Source organism: Balaenoptera acutorostrata, chromosome 12 (genome assembly GCF_949987535.1).
Source record: "Balaenoptera acutorostrata chromosome 12, mBalAcu1.1, whole genome shotgun sequence".
NCBI lineage: Eukaryota > Metazoa > Chordata > Mammalia > Artiodactyla > Balaenopteridae > Balaenoptera > Balaenoptera acutorostrata.
The window spans coordinates 87,000,519-87,016,847 of NC_080075.1; positions in this window are offsets into that span (position 1 = coordinate 87,000,519).

Genomic DNA, 16,329 nt, shown 5'->3' on the forward strand with positions numbered 1-16,329 from the left:
AGGAAGGCTTAGACCGTCACAGACAGTTGCATGCTGCAACTAAAGATCTCACATGCCGCAATGAAGATCCCATGTACCGCCAGTGAGACCTGGCACAGCCAAAATAAATAAATAAATATTTTTTTAAAAAAATAGTAATAATAGGGAAATGGGGTGGGTGGAGGAGTGGGAATAGGAAAACTGTATATTTTCTGCTCGATTTTTCTATAATGCAAGAACTGCTCTGAAAAAATAAAGTCTATTAATTAAAAAAAAAAAAATGATACCACACAGACCCTGGCCAACCAGATGTAAAAAGAGTCCCACAGGCCCCCTGAGGGACGGGCAGCAGCTTTTTCTTTGCTGAATCATGCAGGGAGGCTGGGAGGGAGGAAGGGTCCCAAGGTGGGAGTGGGGGGCAGCAGTCACAGGGCTCAGGGCTGAGGAATTATTTCAATATGTAAATAACGGGTGTGGCCCTAGCATCTGAATATCAACTCTGACTAGTACTAAGATTATCCTTGTTATTTTATATAAGTTAAAGGCAAAAATGAAGCAAGCAAAGATGTGACAGCCCTGTAAGCTAGATATTGTTACCCCGTTTTACACATGAAAAAACCGAGGCCCAGAGAAGTTGTGATTGTTCAACAGAGAACGGTCCAGATCTTGGGATCTGAACCCAAGATTTTCTACCCCAAAACCCAGCTCTTCTCAGAGGAGAGAGGGCTCTTCAGGCTGACGCTGCTGGCGATTAGCTAACCAGTCACTGGTTTACCTCTTGGTGAAGGTGGGTCACAAAGCTGGCATTTGCAAAGAGCCCAAAGGACGGCTCTGCTTGTGCACAAGAGGAGAGCTTCTGCCCGACTTGGCTGCTCGCTCACCGGGCAAATCTTTTCCTTCCCTTTGCTTCACTTTAAATCTGGAGAAAGTCAGCATTGTGAAGACGCTGAGAGCTCACTGGGTCAGTCATCCCACCCTCCCATTTTATAGATGGGAAAAGTGAGGTTCAGAACAGGGAAACGACTTGGCTAAAGAAACAACCAGAACGTGGCAGGGCCAGGGCTAGAAACCAGGCCTTCGTATACCCAGCACACTGCCTGCTCTCTCGGCAGGGTGCAGGTCAGGGCATAGTCATTCTCACTCCCCAGGTCCCAGTGCACACGTGCAATTAAGCCACAAGGAGCCGTTTCCCCCTGCAGTCAGCGGGCACAGCCACAAGGCCGCTCTGTGAGCTGCACTCAGTGATGTCACTGGGAGTTGTCCACACGTGACTTCACGGAGGTGCGACGGTGTAGCACCCGCCTCCCCTGTGTTCCACATCTGCAGCTCAGCATCTTCCGGATCCTTCATTCACTTTTGTGAAGTGTGTGTTTCACAAAAGTAATGCTTAGCTGTGAGTCCATTTTGTGTAATAAGGGGTTTGGTTTTATGACAGGAAGAATTTCCTTTGTCCAGCAGCAGGAAAAAGTGGTTTTAAAGTTAAAATTATGTCATGGGGCGGCTCTCAGACTCTGGCAGTGTAAGACACCTCACAGGGGTGCTTTCTTCCAAGGGGAGGTCAGAGCCGAGGGGGCACAGCCTGTGGCTTAGGGAGCCGTTCCCACTTGCTTCTGAAGCGCTGAGTTAACAGACTTTCTGTTGCAGGCCAGAGTCCTGCCTCAAGGGCACAGCTCTTGAAGGGCCAGGTTGAAAGGGGAAAATGGTTCCAGCAAATTCAGATGGTCTTCAAGATGCAAATGCTGGGACTTCCCTGGTGGTCCAGTGGTTAAGACTCCGCACTTCCAGTGCATTGGGCATGGGTTCGATCCCTGGTTGGGGAACTATGATCCCCCATGCTGCCGCTGCGCGGACAAAAAAAATGCAAATGCTGTTGGGTGCGTCACTATTTGTATGTCTAATATCAACGTTTATAGCTTTGGCCTAGAACTGCAGCATCTAACATGGCAACCACCAGCCAGGCATGGCTAATTTAAACGAATTAAAATTAAGTACAATTACAAATGCGGTTTCTCGGTCACTCTAGCCACATTTCAAGTGTCCAGAAGCCATATTAGTAGCTGCCATTCTGGACAGCAAAAGTAGAGAACACTCCAGGGGTGCAGAATTGGATGGCATTGGCCTAGAAAGTGAGGACCACTGGCAGGAGTGGGTGAAAAGAGTATTTAGTACAGATCCAGGGACCTCCCAGAAAGGCCTGAGCCGCAGAGCACGTGAGCGAGTCTGCAAGTCTAGATGTAGTGAGAAAATCTAGACCTGGGGACAGTGCACATCATTCTACAGGGAGGAATATGCTGCCTGCACCATGGTGTCAAATCGATTCTGCCCAGAACAAGTTCCAGAACGAACCCCACTTAGTGGGCGACTCGCTGGAGACACAAAGGAACCATAGGCCGTCTCTTGTTTTTCACTTTGCATGTATTTTTAGTCCTGGATATCCAATCGTGAATATCCAATTATTATAAATCGAATCATATTCTTCCAGAAAAATGTTCCTACTTATTCCAAGGGCATGTTTGTTTTCAAGGAACCAAAGTGACCTAGATTAAGGAAAAGGAGATTTCTTCTAAGGAGTTGGGAAATCTCATGACACCTGAGGAAGGCAGCTCTCCCCTGGCAGGGCTGGAAGTGGCCCCTCGCAGGCCCTGGGTGGCCACCCCACCTGCCCCTCTGCGTTCCCTTTTCCTGCTCCCTCGGCCACAGGCCACGGGGTCATTCTCCTCTGTGCACGTGCCTTACGTGATTCCCTCAGCTGCCTGCTCTCAGCTGATCCTGGCTGACCGACCCCCAAGCAGTTTGGCTCCAGGGTGCCAGTGCTCACCTCAGCAGTCCAGGCCAAGCATATCTGGTCCGCTGGAATTCGGCCCTGCAGGTCCGGGTCAGGTACCTCCCCGATGTCCAACCGCTTGAGCCTGAGGGTACATTTATTCCAAGACTGTGGAAGGCACATGTGCCCTAGGACAGGTGGAGAAAGAGGAGAGAATGGCTACCTCTCTGGGACAAATTGGTGTGAGATCAATCAGAACAGCCTCAATAGTGTGGTCAGAAAAGAGAAAACAAAACAATGAAAATCTCTATGGTCATTTACAATGATCAGATTCGACTGGAAATTCAAGAATGTGAACCTAAATTTTCAGTGTCCAAGTGTCTAGAACACAGCCTGCTCAATGAATATTTGTACAAAGAACGAATGAACGGCCTCATTGAACTATAAGAGATCCACAGAGTACAGGAATTTTATTTCATATATTTGATTTTTTTTTAATTAATATATTTATGGCTGCATTGGGTCTTCGTTGCTGTGCGCGGGCTTTCTCTAGTTACAGCGAGCGGGGGCTACTCTTCGTTGCGGTGCACGGGCTTCTCATTGCAGTGCCTTCTCCTGTTATGGAGCACGGGCTCTAGGTGCACGGGCTTCAGTAGTTGTGGCACACGGGCTTAGTTGTTCCACAGCATGTGGGATCTTCCTGGACCGGGGCTCGAACCCGTGTCCCCTGCATTGGCAGGCAGATTCTTAACCACTGCACCACCAGGGAAATCCCCAAATATTTGATTTTTAAAAGGAAAAAAAAATCCTTTTGTGCCTAAATAGACACAAAGTTTTTAATATCTTTCTTTCAGCAGACATTTACTGAAAATTTACCCTGCACAGCACACTGGGAACCCTTGGCAATGAAAGAGACACAGAACCGGCTCTCAGAGCTCCATCTCTGAGCTCCGTGTCATGGGGAAGACACAAGTTAAGTAAGTTTGTATGTACACGTATTCTAAAGATGATGAAGGAAAACTGAACTTACACTTCCTGACTCTCTTGATAAATTTCACTGTAGCAAAAACAAGTATCCAAAATCATTCCAAAGTATTGGAGGTGGCAATTAAAAATGTTATTTTGAAGACAAAGCTGGTGTTTCTCCCATGAGACAGCATTTTAAATATGCCTTAAATCAACAAAGAAATTTGCTTGTCAATTAAAAGTTAGATAATATAGGACAGCATAAAAAAAGAGAGTAAAAATTTTGTCCATTCATGTACATTTACAGTATATAAAGTCCCACTGTTTTGTTTGGGGTGAGGAACAAGTTCTGGAAATGGATAATAGTGATGGCTGTATAACCTCATGAATGCACTTAATACCACTGTATTGTATACTTAAGAAATGGTTAGGGACTTCCCTGGTGGCAGCAGTGGTTAAGAATCCACCTGCCAATGCAGGAGACACGGGTTCGAGCCCTGGTCCGGGAAGATCCCACATGCTGCGGAGCAAAGCCTGTGCGCCACAACTACTGAGCCTGAGCTCTAGAGCCCACGAGCCACAACTACTGAGCCCATGCGCCGCAACTATTGAAGCCCGTGCGCCCTAGAGCCCGTGCTCTGCAACAAGAGAAGCCACCGCAATGAGAAGCCCGTGCACCGCAATGAAGAGTAGCCCCCGCTCCCCGTAGCTAGAGAAAGCCCATGTGCAGCAACGAAGACCCAACGCAGCCATAACTAAATAAATAAATAAATCTATTTAAAAAAAAAAAGAAATGGTTACAATGCTAGATTTTAGGATCTATATATTTTACCACAATAAAAATGAAAGAAAAAACTCTCACCAAAAAAAAAACAAAAACAAAAACAAAAATCTCTCACCAGACACACAATTTTATAAATGTTTTCTTTTTACAATATAGCACATTTCTCCATATCATTAGAAAACATTCATAAATATGACTTTACAGATTGAATACTATTTCATCCTATGGCCGCAGCATAATTTTATGACCATTCCATTCATGCTGGATATTTGGAGTGTTTTCCAATTTGGGTTATTATAAATGAAGTTTTTGTGAATACCCTTGGGCATAAAATTTCATATGCTTTTTAGAGTCTATCCTTAGGATACAGTCCTAACAGTGGGATTCCCAGATTAAAGGAAATGGCATTCTTAAGGCTTCTGATACTTATTGCCAGATTGCATTCAGTAAATGCTGTACCGATTTACACTTCTCTTACTTATGAGAAAGTCACTGTCCCAAGTCCACAGCTTAAACAAATACATTTTTGAAAATTCTTGGTGACCCGTGGTTTCTCCCCTTCCTCCTGCTGGGTGTCTTGCTTCACAGCTCTCAAAGTGCTGCTTTGGGCTGAAAGCTCAGTAACTGCTCTCAAGCCACCAGCTCGGACCCTCGGAAAGAACGTTGGCAGCAGGGCGCCCAGGACTGCAGAGGAGGGCGTGCGGCACGGCCCAAGTTTCAGGCAGGTGGCGCGTTCTGAAGAGAAACTGCGAGAGAGGAGGTGAGTGCAGAGGAGGCCATGCGAAGGTTGGAAGACAAGAGGCGATGGTCACCTAGCGGGAAGGGACGATGACGCCTCAGCCATACCAGGACACTAGAACAACAGCACAGACCAGGGCTGACCGCACCAGGCAAGCCAGGATTGACACCCGACTTCAGTACCATCTGGAACCACGTGTCTCCCCTACAGTCAGTACCGAGAGGCTGCATGGAATGGGACCCCAAACATCTGACACGAGGGCCTCACTGGAGACGGTGGGGTTCGGTCTCCACATGGGTGCAGTGAAGGGAAAACATGGTCCCACCATCCAAGGACCGTGCAGTCTATTGGGGTCACAAGACAGCCCACGGCAGAAGGCTAGTTCTCCGCCTTGTCTAGAAAGCAGAGACCAGACAAATCAGATGTGGCCAAGAGATTCCGGAGAGGCCAAAAGCAAAGCGATCCGTAGGAATCCAGGGACTGGGGCTTCCCTGATTTGGGATGAGACAAATTCAATCAGCAAGCATCAAAGGGTCAGCTATTCCAGGAGAGGAAACTGGCCCAGGTAGATGCAGAGGCAGATGTGAAAACTGACAGTGGTTGTGTCCCTTCCAAACGTCCGGGCCTGAGCTGGGCACGTAGCAGTTCGCCCAATACACCTGCAACCGACAACAGGCCCGCAAAACTCCACGTCCAACGACCCGACAGAATAATCGCTAGACGCCCAGAGGCACAGAGATGGAAGGACTTCCCCGCGAGCCCAAGGCTCACTCTGACCAGAGCAGCATTTGTGCTGACCAGGTGCTGTGGTTTGAGGGCGGGAGAGTGGAGCCCAGGTGCAGGCAGTGAGGACCTGCATGGCCTGTAGGTAATATTTAAAACAGACTAAAAGCTGCTCTGCATATTATTATCACCATGCCCATCAATTTTAAAACAATGTCACTGATAAAATACTCCTCCCTGAAAAAAAAATTCCTTTGTTCAAAACAATTGCTGTGGTTATGACTGAGTTTTAATAACATAGATGTGAACTTCACGTTTTCATTACCTGCCCTTTCATGAGCTTTGTATTCTGCACCTAAATTAATTCTGAGAACTCCCAGTTCCACGGCTGGGCCTGATTCCCACACACTGGACCACCTGTGTTCATTCTGAGTCTTGCTCATGGGGGACGATGCTTTGGTGGCCTGACCAACTGGCCCCGGTCAGCTGGGATTTTCTGACTTCAGCCCTGGTCATCCCAAACACTTGGATATCACAGAGGCTGTGAAGGCAAAAAACAGAGCTTGAATTATTGCAATTCTGTCATTCCACTTGCAGTTTTGGTGTTGAAAAAAACATATTTTTGGCCACGCCTTGCGGCTTTCAGGATCTTACTTCCCCGACCAGGGAATGAACCTGGGCCCTCGCAGTGCAAGCACAGAGTCCTAACCACTGGACCGCCAGGGAGCTTCCATGGTGCTGAAAATTTAAACAGCAAAAGTGCTAACTGCAAGACATCATCTATTCGTTCAGTAGGTACAAATTTTAGTTTGTACGTGAAATGTTTAACTTAATTTGAATAATGTCTTTAGAACTGAAGTCTCTTCTTTTAAACCCAAAGAACAAATCAAGAAAATAATGATTACTGCTGGTTTTTTACATAAGTTACCGCAGAAGACAATCTTGTACCAAGGAGTGGGTATGAAAGCTTTTCTGTTTCGGGGTCAAGTCCAGTAGGTACAACATTGGTGCTGTGTATAAATTATCTCATTTAATCCCCATGGCAACCTTATGAGGTGGCTTCTTTATTTTCCCCTTTTAGAGATGAGGAAACTGAGACTCAGGGAAGTGAACTAACTTGCCAGGGAGGGCTGGGGTTCAGACCCAGGCCCTCTGTCCCCAGAGCCTGCTCTCTTGACTACTCTACTGGGACATATTTAACCCGAACGCTGGGCTCTTCCAGAGACCAATTCTTGCTGGGGTGTGGAAGCCTGGCTACGAATTTTTTGGTGAGAATATTACAGCTGCTTCTTTCAGTTTCACGTGGCTGCATAACAAACACTCCAAACTTTAATGGGTAAAACATTCATCTATTAGGTGCACAGATTGCGTGTGTCAGGGACGGTGATGCCGGGTTTATCTCTGCTCTGTGACATCTGGAGCCTCAGCTGGGAGGATTTGGCGGCCGAGAGACTCCCTGGCTTGGGGCTGGGCGTTATCTGTTGGTGATCTAGCTCACACGCCTCAGTTGCTGCTGGCTATCAGCTGGCAGCTCAGCTCGCTGGGGGCAGAGCACCTGGGGTTCTCCACGTGGCCTGCAGTTTCTCCCCGCTTGGTGGCCTCAGGGTAGCCTCACTCTTACAAGGTGACGGTTCCGAAGCTGAGCATCCCAGTTAGCAAGGCAGAAGCTGCATCGCCTTTGTCACATTCTCTAGGTTTAAACAAGTCACAGGCCTGCCCAGATTCCACTTCGCTTCTCGATGGGGTTGGCAGCTGTCTTTGCAAGCTCCAATTCGCCTCTCTTCTCATTTCTTGCCCAGCTGCTCCTGAATCTTCTAGCTCCGTCAGTGCTCAGCTGGGCCCTTCCTGGGACTTGCAGCCTTCTCCAGTTCCTGGTCTATCACAGAGCTGTCAGGCGGTCCCAACCCAGAAAGCATTTTGGTGTGGGGCTCTAGGAGAAGCAGCAGATAAGAGGAGACCTTCGATGTATATGGTATCTGCTGAGTTTTGAAGGCATTTACCAATCACCAGGCAGTAGCTACCTCCCTGGACTGTTGGTGAAAACGTTTATTCAGACTCTGAAATTCCAGACCCTTACATTTTTTAAAGTAGCCCCTCTCTAACTGATTCACTGAATACTTTTTGAACAATTTTGTCTCATCCCAATACCCACCGTTTCCCTCCCTCCAGGAAGACCGTGTCTTCTTTGCTCCTCTGCCCTCCCGAGCTCTGGCACGAGAAAAGAGGGCAGAATGGAGACCAGGGACTATGTCAGGAGGGCAGGAGGGCTGTGGGAGGCACGGCTGTCAGGGGAGTGTCCCAGCAGGGCAAGGCCATCATAGGAACACAGGTGGGGCAGTCTGCCAAGGAAGGGAGACAAGGTTCTTCCAGGGAGGGGAGTAAGCAGGTCCCAGGGGTTTCCCTTGCCGGAGACAGAGTGATGGAGACAGTTTCCTGAGGCACTGGACCCTCCCTCAATGTTCGAGAAGAAGCAAGGGAAGACAGGAATTTCTGTTTGGACTTTCTTGAAACACAACACCCTACAGGGGCCGAGCTCTGGGGAATCACAGCCTTGTAAGCTTTATGTTAACTCGTCTTGAGCTTTGACGATGAACCCCTGCACATACACAAGATCTCTATTCTTCACAGCAAACTTGGGAGTCCTGGAGAAACCTGAGGTTCTCCCCAAGTGGCTTATCCTACATTCTTGTCCCCTGCTTTCTTCTGGCAGTGGAACCTTCATTTTGACAGATAGTGGATTTGTTTGTTAGGGCTGATGTAACAAAGTGCCACAGACTCGGGGGCTTAGACAACAGAAATGTGTTCTTGCACAGCTCTGGAGGCTGGAAGTCCAAGATCTCTGGAGGCTGGAAGTCCAAGATCAAGGTGTCAGCAGAGTTCATTCCTTCTGAGGGCTGTGAGGGAGAATCTCTTCCAGGCCTCTCCCCCAGCTTCCAGGGGTTTTCTGGCAATCTTTGGTGCTTCCTGGCATGTAAAAGCATCACCTTGATCTCTGTCTTTATCTTCCCCTGGCCTTCTCCCTGTGTCTTCATACCATCTTCCCCCTGTGCTCGTCTGTCTCTGTGTCTAAATTTCCCCTTTTTACAAGGACACCAGACATGTTGGATTAGGGCCCATCCTAATGATCTCCTTTAACTTGATTACATCTGCAAAAAACCCTGTCTCCAAATAAGATCCCATTCTGAGGTACTGGGGCTTAGGATTTTAATGTATGAATTTGTGGGGCGGCCGGGGGCACAATTTAAGCCCTAACAGACAGCATCTTCCAGGGAGCCATGCTCTTCATGGGAGGCCCAAGCCCACATCCAGCACTGGGGAGTGAATCCTAATCAGCTTATGTCAACCACAGAGGCCCTACTCTCCACTCCAGGGACGAAGAAGGCAAGAGGATATGGTATGTTCCACCCAATGAGACAGGAAGGGAAGTCTGCTGAGGAAAATCATCTCTTAGATAAAAAGAGACATAGAGGAAGAGATGCCCTTTCCTTTGTCCTATCTGTACCTGATGCCTAGAACTGGGGCCATCTTGGAACCACAAGGGGAGTTGGGCTCACATTCTGGGCCTGGAAATGACAAAAATGGAAAGGCCTGGGTCTCAGGTGTTGTTCTTGAGGTTCTGAGTGGATGATACTGGAGCCTCCCTTCCTTGAGACTTCTTGTCATAGGAGATGATTAATTTTCCCTGTTGCTTAAGCCAGCGTGTAACGTAACAGTGTGCTTACCAGACTCTTCTTGGGAAGTGTCCTCCGAGTGGGCAGGAAGACGCTGACAAGCCTTTGGAAAGGGAGCTGTGCCCGTCGCTGGCTTGTTGGATCTCAGACCCGTTCCCCACGCCACCGGGGCCTGCTCTGTCTCTTGGGAGGAGTGGAGACGGGGGCTGACCCCTGGAAATCACGCTTGCCGGCTCTCTGGCCAATAGGTTCCAAGTGGGAGGCCCTGGCAGGAGCCTGAGGAAGGCAGAAGTGGACCTTTTCCCTCCCACCTCTCTGCTTCGGGCAGCGTCCACAGCACTGGCTGCTTCCCCTCGGTTCCAGCCCATCTGGTCAGCACCTCTCCCTGTGGTTCTGGTCCTCACTGGACAGCCCCCAGGTCCTCTGCAGGTGGGCCTCGCTCCCGTTTACGCCCAGCCCTATGGGTGGTGGTGCTTCCTGCAGCGGTTAGATATTCTGTTATCTCTGTAGCTGGTTCCCATCCTAGTTAAATTTCCTTTGCTGAACTGCCTTGCCTGCTCTGGCCTGAGCGATACAGGGCACGACCTGCCAAAGGGGAAGGTTTTGTACCTGTGTATGGCGGCCTCCCCGCCTTCTAAGATCACCAGGTCCTGTTGTCAGCGAGGATTTGGTGGGACTGATGGGAAATGCAGGTTGAGGCCAGAGCTGAGTTGTCTGCTCAATGAAGGAAAAGACCCTGGGGGTCGGATGCTGTCCCCAGAACGACCCCACCCACAGACCCCGGTCCTCTCCCCAAAGGAGGCTGGGCCTGTGGAGGGCTGCCTGTCTGTGTGCCCCGGTCTTCTTCTTGCCCTGCGTGCCACGGGCCCCTCGCCGACTCACCCCAGCCCTGGACAAGCCTTTCCAAGCCCAGAGCCCTCCTCCAGCTCCTCCCAATACTCAGAGCAGAGCTCACACCTTTGCCCTTGGGGCCCACGGTGGTACCGTGTGACCACTGTCCCAGGGATCAGGACACCAGAGCACAAGCCCGGGGACCAGCGTCCCCTCCGGACTGTGAGCCCTTGAGAGCGGGGGCCTCCTTCGCTCACCTTCTCCCTGGTGGCTGGAGCGGCCCTGGCCTAGGACGAGGGCTCACAGGCTGTGTGAAGGGAAGCAACAAGCACCCCCTCAGATGTTCCTGCAGCCTGTCCTTGGGAGCCCAGACCCACGACTGCCCCGTGTCCAGGGGTCCCCAGGGCTCAGTCCCCCACGGCTGCCCCGTGTCCAGGGGCCCCCGGGGCTCAGTCCCCCACGGCTGCCCCGTGTCCAGGGGCCCCCGGGGCTCAGTCCCCCACGGCTGCCCCGTGTCCAGGGGCCCCCGGGGCTCAGTCCGGCACGATGCTGCCCCGTGTCCAGGGGCCCCCGGGGCTCAGTCCCCCATGGCTGCCCCGTGTCCAGGGGCCCCCGGGGCTCAGTCCGGCACGATGCTGCCCCATGTCCAGGGGCCCCCGGGGCTCAGTCCGGCACGATGCTGCAGGCCATTTGGATGGTCTCAGTTCTGACTTGGCAGGAAAGTGATGCTCACACACCCCTGGGAAGAGCACACACCTTCCAGAAGGTCTGGGTTGTGCAAGGGCCCTCCACAGGCTGTTCCCTGCCACCAGAGAAGTGTTGCAGGCTCTGGGGATTCCCAGAGGCGGGGCCCCACTAGGGTGGGCCCCTGGCAAAAATGGGGCAGTGGCAAAACCTAGCAGAGGTGCTGCAGCATGTTGGGTCAGATGTAGTCACCAGGAGTTTAAGAGACAGTTTTCTTTTAGCGCTGGGGAGAAGGTCAGGTTTCACTGGGCCCCCATCGGCTCCTCACTGGTCCCCAAGAACCCAGCCCTCAGCTGCATCCAAAGGGGGTCCTTCCTTGCCCACCTGCATGTAGCAGACACTCAATATAAACATGTATTGATGGGCTTCCCTGGTGGTGCAGTGGTTGAGAATCTGCCTGCTAATGCAGGGGACACGGGTTCGAGCCCTGGTCTGGGAAGATCCCACATGCCGCGGAGCAACTTGGCCCGTGAGCCACAACTGCTGAGCCTGTGCGTCTGGAGCCTGTGCTCCGCAACAAGAGAGGCCGCGATAGTGAGAGGCCCGCGCACCGCGATGAAGAGTGGCCCCCGCTCGCTGCAACTAGAGAAAGCCCTCGCACAGAAACGAAGACCCAACACAGCCAAAAATAAATAAATAAATAAATAAGTAAGTAAATAAATAATAATTAAAGGTGCTAAAAAATAAAAATTAAAAAAAAACAGACATGTATTGTACGAATGAATGAATAAACGACCAAAGGAAAATATTCCGAATCTTTTGTCCCACAAATTTTAGATAGCACGTGGGGAGAAATTCCCACGAGTTAATCAGTCATGTAGCAAATACAAATCACAGATGTCTCAGGACAGCCCTAGTTTCAATTTAACAAGATTGAGCGACTTCTGTGTACCACGTACTGGGCTAGACACTTATGAAGACCAGTAAATCATGGTCCTAACTTCAAAGGGAGTGGGAGTGGGGGAGGCCCAAGGTGTCCGTATGGTGTGATCCATGCTGTGATGTCAGGCATGCAGGGCCTGCAGAGCAGAGTGGTTTCAGGTGGCTAGAGTGGCAGGAGATGGATGAGGCTGGGAAGGTGAGCAGGGCAGACCTCGGAGGCTCCCGGGTACTAGGCTAAGGCATTTGGACTTTACCCTGTGGACCAAGGGCCACCAGCGAAGGGCTTTAAATAAACAAGTGGTCAGATCTGAAACCTTCTGTCCTAAGGTCAGCCCACGTGTTAGGAAGGTGGCATGTCTGAAGCTGGCCTGGGCACACACTTCCTGGGACTCTGTCTTCAGTCCACTGAAAAGGCAGGCTGTGGGAAGCAAAGCATCGCTAAAATCAATGCGCCAGGCAAGTGAGCTCCTGCTTCTCAACCTCTGGACAGAGGCCACCTTTTCTCTGCAATGTACTATGTGGCCGCTGACGTGCTGCAGGGCCTTGCTGGGCTCCCAGAGGCCTGGCCCACTTCCTGCCAGGTGGCCTTTGTCCCAGCAACTCCCAGGGAGCCCCACCAGGGCGGAGGCCGGGTGGGGCGGTGATGCAACAGCACTTCATAATACAAACGTCCCGGGACTTCCACTGACACTGGTGTCTTTGGCTTCCAACAGGTACTTTTGGAGATGCTCTACTTCTCCGATGACACCTGTGTTGCTCAGAGCAAGGAGGGCCTCCACGGGAGTTCCCTGTGCCCAGGACACATCACTTGGATATTGGCAAAGATGGTACACCTTCCGCCTCAGAGGGTGGGTTGGATTTTTGGAAACACCTAAAACAATTTAAGGGCAAGCCTGGAGCGTTAGTGAGTAACTGAGCTTCCAAACATTATTTTTGGTCCAGCATCCACATGTGACTAGCAGTGTCCCGTGACTAATTCCTATTTCCCTGAGTTGTGGCATCCTTGCAGGACAGGTCCTAACCTCCCAAAGTCCTCCTGTGGCTGGATGTCATGAGCCTCCCTCCAGAGTCAACTCTTACTACACTTCTGGGAAGAAATTTGGTGCAGAATATATACGACCATGGACGTGTGGACAGAACACAAACCCATTTCCCAGAAAGTTCTCAATTTTTACTGGAATGTTGACTCTTCCATTACTGAAGACATGGATACATAAATTCTTGCTGACCATTGTCTTTTTTTTTTAATTATCTGTTCTGAATTTTATTTATTTATTTATTTATTTTTGGCTGCGTTGGGTCTTCGTTTCTGTGCGAGGGCTTTCTCTAGTTGTGGCAAGCGGGGGCCACTCTTCATCGCGGTGCGCGGGCCTCTCACTATCGCGGCCTCTCTTGTTGCGGAGCACAGGCTCCAGACGCGCAGGCTCAGTAATTGTGGCTCACGGGCCTAGTTGCTCCGCGGCATGTGGGATCTTCCCAGACCAGGGCTCGAACCTGTGTCCCCTGCATTAGCAGGCAGATTCTCAACCACTGCGCCACCAGGGAAGCCCGACCATTGTCTTTTATGTTACTTCTTCTCAGTAAAGGTGACTCCTTAAATTTGTAATCATCACATACCTTTATAAGCCCATTCGGGTAAGTAAGTTAAGAAAAAATACCTTCTGCGCCAGACATGTCCTCACTTTGGGTTCAGAAAATGTGATTTGCAGATTCATACAGAGCTCTTTGTAAAAGAAGTCAGAGATTCTTAGAACATCAGAGTGCAAGAGTCTGAGTTTTCATTCAGTCCAGTCCAGCCAGAGTGCATTTTACAGGAAGAGCTTGAGATCCAGACAGCAGAAGTGATACCCAGGGATGAGCTAGGTGCTGAGGGTAGCTAAAAAAATTGGAGGTGGTCCCAGAACTTAGGTGGGATGACTAAGGGTACAGATCTTATTGGCATGTCCAACGTGGTTTCAGATGTTTCTGTTCACTTCCCTAAGGTACTGCTTCTGCGCCAAACACAAAAGCCTCATCTTCATGTAAGGGTAACTTCTAGGTGTTGGACTTCACATAGTTTTCAAGGATCTGTTGCTTTTCTCTAAGGAAAAAAAAAAAAAGTAAGGGAGAAGATAAACTCTACTGAAAATATACAGAAAAACATGAATGCCATGCATCTGAACAAAGCCAGGTTTAGTCACTGTAGGTTTATCTTTTCAGATCCAGATTGGTAACTGGGTTTAATGACTCAGGCAGGCTGACTCCCAGACCCAGGGCCAAACTCTAAGAGTCTGTCTGCGGCCAGGAGGGCCAGCTCTCGGGGAAGCCGTACTTCCTCCTTCTCTTGCTTCTGTTTCCCCATCTGGGTCAAGATGGGGCATCTGGGCAAGGCCAGGCCTCCCCAGGGGAAAGTGCAGCACATGGGCAGCTTGGGGTGGGCTAGCAGGAGAGGCAGTGTGTGGACGTGACCGCATGTGAGTAGCACATATGAGCAGCAGAGGGACAGATCACCTGGCTTCCTGAATCAAGAACTCGCCTCTGGGTTCCAGCTAATACTTCTAATTCTAAAATACGATCACAGAACTGAGCTGAAAGGGACTCTCGATCAGGCCCGAACTCTTCCCCTGATGGCTGGAGAGGGGCTCACAGGGGGTCAAGGAGATGGTCAAGGTCACACAAGGCAAGCTGCCGGCGGGACGGGGGAGCTGGCTATCCTTCCCTCCACACCGGGCTCCTACTAGGATCCCACACGCTGAGACATCCGGTTCCCTCTGCTGGGAGGAAGCCGAATAGTGGGGACAGTGTTTGCCACGCAAGGACTGGTTGATGGCTGTGCCTCGGAGAGCTGGGCAGTGCAGACAACGCTCCCCTCTCGGCCCAGCTCTGGACATGGGAGACTTCCGGAGTTTGAGGAAAGCTCTGCGTGTCACTGGAACAAAATGTTTCTTCTCAGAGTGGGGACAAGTACCAGAGCATTCACCATGGAATCAAAGCTGTCCCACTTAGTGCCTGGGATTGTAATGGTGTCTGATGGGACTGTTAATTTCATTATTAATCTCATGCCCTCCTAGGAATTAAACTTGCTGGGATGGGGATAACTCCCCTCTCCCTCTCTCTCACTGGTACCCAGTGGTTGCTCAAGGACTATGTAAAAATAAGGTTGATCAGGGTGGCCAAGAGAAAAGGGAGCTCAGCCTGTCATATCCCTTCACATATGAAGACTCGTTACTGTTTACTGCTGTTTTCCCTGTTCTTGATTCTGTGGAAGCCGTGCATGGTCCAGGGAGAGTTAAGATACTCATTCATTCCTGCGTTCATCAAACAAGTACTCCCTCCTCACAAAGGAGGTTTCTGTAGCTATAAAGATCCTTGGGTCTTCTAGTCCAGCCTTCTTCTGAGGCCCAGAGAAGGGAGGTACCTTACCCAAGATCACACAGCAAGTTGGGGCCAAGGTGGGCTACAGTCTTGAGCTCTTCCAGGGTCCCGTGCACTGACTGTGTGCCTGGGGCTAGTTTCACACCGTTTTACTCCCACCCGCAGCCCTCAGGTCGGTCACACCCTAGGTTGGGACATAATCACCTGTTGGATTTTGTCTACAAGGGAAGGAATGGTAAAAATGCAAGGGGAAAAAAGTGCCCCAAATCCCTCCCTGGGGCCGGCAGTCGGGGGGTGGCCTGCACCCTGGAGAGGCCAGTTCTCCACCAGAGCCTTGGCTGCACTCTTGGGGACTCCCAATTGATGACACAGTTTTTGTCATATGTATTTCTTGAGTAGACACTGGTGGTGTGCTGGGACTCAACTCTCCCAAAGCGTGCCAATCGCAGCTGCCCTTAAAGAAGGCATTGATGAGTGCCACCCAATACAACTAAGGGCAGTGGATCGCTCGGTGGCTTGCAGACCTGTTACTTCCTACCCCTTCCCCTAATGCCCTTAGACAAGTCTTTGGCTTAGTAAGCATAACGTGTATCTTCGCTTGTCCACTGCTGTCTGCCACCTAGTCGGAAGACACCTGGATATGTTAGACACGGTTTACAGGCGCAGTGACTCGGGAGCTGCCCCCAGCTGTGCCGCTAACTTGCCGGATGACATTTCTCCCTTCTGCGTCTCTGCCCCCTTCTTCGTGGGGTGGAACTGCGCCAGAATCGCTTCCGGGTCCCTCCCATAGGAATGGAGGCGCCGGGCAGAAGGAGCCAGAGTGTGCCAGGTGGGGTCCACGTGGCCCGCTCGCGCCCGCGATTTCCTTTCTCCGCCCGCGGGCACGAGGCAT